The sequence below is a fragment of the Rousettus aegyptiacus genome, unplaced genomic scaffold, assembly GCF_014176215.1.
Source record: "Rousettus aegyptiacus isolate mRouAeg1 unplaced genomic scaffold, mRouAeg1.p scaffold_m13_p_16, whole genome shotgun sequence".
Taxonomy (NCBI): domain Eukaryota; kingdom Metazoa; phylum Chordata; class Mammalia; order Chiroptera; family Pteropodidae; genus Rousettus; species Rousettus aegyptiacus.
In genome coordinates this window covers 46,312,121-46,316,922 of record NW_023416291.1, presented here as the reverse complement: position 1 = coordinate 46,316,922, position 4,802 = coordinate 46,312,121, and the positions used below count along the sequence as shown (strand labels likewise).

Here is a 4,802-nt window from a genome sequence, read left to right as displayed (position 1 = left end):
AACTAAGCTATCCCTTTCCTTTCTCAAAAACGTTATTTCACAGTTCTTTTTAAGTGTTAATAGTATCTCATATTTTCTCCAAGAATACTTTTGGTTAAATATATTATCAAAAGATTATACTCACCTAAAAATGTACCTGATAATAAAAACTACCCGTTTAATTAACATTATTCTTTATGAGGTAATAAAAATGATAAAAGAGGATAGAAGTAAAATATACATTGGATTAAGATAAAGCTAGCCATTCTTTACTTCCTAACACCCATCAATACGCATGATATTGAAAGAAGATGAATTCTGTATTTTATATAGAACTACGGGCAAATTACTATTAAGTAACTATTATACAGATTAATTTAGCCTAATTAGTTTTCCTGTTTCGAATGTCCATATTTTAAATAGTGTCTAGCACCAAAAGCTTTACAGATACAATTTTTAATGCTATTGTTTGGTTAAAAAAAGTTGAAACATACAACAAATAAAAAATGGCTGTATGCTTTGTGGAAGATATCCTTAATATTGAGGTTCAATCAAAATAACCAGGGAATTTAAAGTTTCAGAAGGAATGGCAACTCTAAGACACTTAAATTATTTTTGTTACGAAGTTTTTAGTGCTCATCGATTTCTCTAAAATGCCCTACTGCTCAACGGACAATATGAGATGCCTTAAGGGAAAGCAAGAGGGAATTGACGTAGAAAGATGGGTTGTTGGCTATAGATGGATATAGATAGGTGCAAGAGATGGGGACATAAATGGAGGAGAAGAAAGAGGTATGTATAACAGCTGACAGAGAAGCAGTGATTGATAGGCTAAATGCTCTTGAGGGACCGCGATCTTCAGGAATTAATGTAAACTGATATCTATGTGTAAGCTTGATGATTTCATTCTAAACACATTTTTAGACATAATCACATACAGTTTTGAAAATAGTTCAGCAACTCATCAAATGCAAATGTTGGAAATGTTTTGGTATTTCATCCTAATCCATGGTCCTACAGTTAAGGAATTATGCATGCCTTATTAAACACTAACAATTTGTTATTATGTTATTAAAAACAAATACTTGACATAAAAATGTTTTTCAAACTTAAAAAAATTTAAGAGATAATTTAAGTGGACCAACAATTTAAAAGGTGTGTGTGTGTGTGTGTGTGTGTGTGTGTATAAAATGATATATAACAATTCATTTGTCTTTTCATATCAAAATATCAAAATATATTTTTCAACATTTATACAATCCATGAAGTGGTCCCCCAATTACTCCAGCACCCATCTGGCACTACACACAATCATTATGATAATTTCGACTATATACCTCATGCTCATATTAAAATATATTTTTAAATCTCCATATAAAACTTCTCACAGACTTTTATTTATTTATTTAGGCGAGGCAACCATTGGTTGACCTTACAGATTGCAAGGACCTTGTCAGTTTACGATCCCTTATTTTTTAATTTTTTTAATTTTTTACACCTACAGAACTTGGTCTTCCTAGATAGTCTTCCATCCAAGTACTAAACAAGCCTGACCCTGCTTAGCTTCCAAAATCAGATGGGATCGGGCTTGTTCAGGGTAGTATGGCCATAGACAAAACTTATCATAGACTTTTAGAACCAGAAGTAATCTCCATTATCATCTAATTTAGTGATTTTATGTAAAAATAATATTAAAAATATCAAATGACTCAATACAATGTACTGATAGCAGATATAGGAGTAAAATAAAGATGTCATTCTTGTACTTTAAAGATTGGTGGTTTTTTAATGTCTCATAACATTTGGTCCCATGTCTAACAGATATTATTCTGGCCTGGAGACCATTTGTGGTCAATAAAACCAAAACTAAAAGAGTCTTTTAATCTCACTATATCACAGCTCATCCTCTTTTTAGCTGAAATCATTGAAAGTCTAATCGGCCCTCTTCCATTCATGCTCTGAACCCACACTTCACAAATTTTGGTTTTTACAAAATCATAAATAAGTTTGTATTTGTTATCCACTTGGAATATTCTAATGTTCTCATCACATTTGGGGGAAAAAAAAAATCCAAACTTTTTAATATGGTCCACGAGGTGAGACGTAATCTGGTCCTGCCTGATGCTGTGACCGCATCTCCCACCAGCGCACCAGTGGAGGACCCTTCCAGAATACCTGGTCTGTCTGAGGACGTTCTATGTATGAGTCACTCAGTGCTCAGTGATTCTATGAGGCTTGTGTGCTTAGTTCCAGTTGACAGGTTAAAGCACTGAGCTCAGAGGGATTAAACAAGTCGCCTAGTGTCCCGCAACAGTGGAGCCGAGATTTGATCAAGACCTTCTGACTCCAGGCTCTGTGTGCAATCTCATGCTGTGCTCTACGTTTTTTTCCTGGCTTTTCCTTAGCAGGCAAGACTAGCTCTTCTCCTGTCTATTCAGTATTCAAGATCCCACTCAGAGCTGAGGCTTTCGAGCAGCTTTTCCCCTTGTCTAGAATGCCGTTCTCCCAGGTCTTTTCACAGCTTCATTTCATACATTTTTTTAATGTAAGATTATAATTTTTTAAAGCATAGGCTTTATTTATCATCTAACTATTCCATGTCTTCCACTACCCCGTGTACAGCTCCTAACCTAGGTCCTGATCATTTACTAATTCTTTACCTTTCTTATTTTTTTCTCTTAGCACTTAGTATTTCCTGAAATTTTTATTTGTTTCCTCATAAATACACGTAAACTCTATATCCCTTAGTAGAATGTATTCTAATGATGGCAAACCTTTTTCTTTACTCATTGACCTACTTCCTTTGCCAAAACTGTTAGACTAGATACCCAATTAATATTTCTTGAATTAATTTTCTTATATTCAGAATGACTTCTGGAAAAATATATTCTTTAGGAGCTGACAAAAATGTCGGATTATTATTTCGGGTTATTATACAGGTTTTATAGTCATTGTATTTGTCCTTTCTCCCATTCATTCAGCTAATTATCTATTGAATTATCATAAAATTTAATTTGATTTTAACAAAATTAGTTCTAGATTTCTTTAGGCTATATTGTTTTCTCGTTTCAATCAGAAATGCTCTATAAAAATAACAACATGGAGATAAGGGGTATCCCTGTTATTGATCCAATATTGATTGTTCTAAGTTTGATAATCTTTATGAGGGATTACATATGCATCCACTAAAGGATTTGTATAGATATAAAAACTGTTAAAATTATGTAATTATAATTTTGACTACAGATAGGGAGATGGACATGTAAATAAAAAAAAATAATAGTGTTTTTTTTAGCACTCTGAGTCTTAAATCTTGAAACTCAATAAATCAAAAACTTCATATCAACTTCACAACGGAATATCTTAAAGCTCTGAGACTACAGAAGAGAAAATAAAATCTATAAGGAGGTATCTGCATTTGAAAGCATCATCTGCGAGTTGAAATTGGATTGTAGGACCATGGCTTAAAATGCTTCTCATTTCAGTATATTTGTGGATTCAGTATCTATAAACCAACACACCAAAGATGGGTAATAAGTAGACTCTAAAACGAGACAGTTTAATCTTGTTATCACTGTGACTTTGTGAAGTAGAAATCAAAATTGAAAAATGACAATGGGTCATTCGAAAGAAATATACTTCTTAAGAGCAAAGGTAAAGGGAAATGTAGTTCTGAAATGGAAATATATAAATGTGAGGGTAGAAACTTGCTAATAAGGGAAAATAAGACTGATATCAATAAGAGAATGTGCTACCTGCTTTTATATAGATGGAAAAAGATGGTTTTTGATAGAAGACAAAATTTCAGTGGAGGCACTTCAAATAGCAATCTCTATTAAATATTTGTTTGCTTAAAATGTAGTGTGGGAGAAATTCTTGGATTATTTTCCACAAAAAATCTTCTCTCAGCAATCAAAATAAGTTAGGCAATTTCTCTATATTTAATTCTAAAGTAAAATAATAATGAAAAAATAAAAATTGGTAACCTCTTAGAAGGATGCAGTATTTTTCTTGACAACCGTAGAAGAAAAATCAGACACATTAAGATACATACCCCTAATGACAGCAAGAATTTAAAAATTAAAAAAAAAGATGATCCCAAAAATTTTAGAGAAAGCAAAGGCTAATTTAAATATCCCCCAAAGTGGATCCTATGTCCACTACTCTTGTGTGAATACTTACAAAGGATCCATGAAAAATTAATTTCAGAAAACAATATATAGTTTATTTCTCTCATGAAGTTCATTGTACCATTAGCTAATGAAAGGCCATTCTAGTATCTATCACTGAGCGACAAACCACTTTAAAATTCAATGCTTAAAACCATGACAAACTAATTTTGTCTGTGAATCTGCAACATAGGAAAGATTTCATAGGGACAGCAATCTGGGCATCATCTGGGTCCGGGCAAGGTCGAAGGCTAGAATTACTTTTACTCTCATTTGATTATATGTCCTGTAGAACATCTGGTTGTCAGCTGGATCTGTTGCTGGGGCACCAGCACATGGACTTCTCATGTGGCTGCTTGCCTTCTGTATAGCTTGGTGGCTGTATTTCGAGGATGACTATCTTAAGAGTAGAAATAGAGCCAGTAGATGCAACATGTTTTATAACCCAGCAGACATCCTGCATTCTCACTTCTACCTCATGGTATTGCTTAGAATCCAGTTGCTTAGGCCAGCTCGTATTGAAGAGAGGAGAGTTAGACTTCTCCTTTTGATGAGGTTATCAAAGAATATGCCGATGTGTTTTAAAGCCAACACAAATGCTTTGAAATTTTTAACATAGCGACATTGGTTTAACCTAGCATTGTCTGATTTTCT

At 33.3% G+C, this 4,802-nt stretch overlaps 1 pseudogene; it reads right to left on the bottom strand.

Moving 5' to 3' along the window:
• Window positions 1-1,474: 1,474 nt before the first annotated feature.
• On the bottom strand, window positions 1,475-1,593 carry LOC118612648 (annotated as a pseudogene).
• Window positions 1,594-4,802: the final 3,209 nt, after the last annotated feature.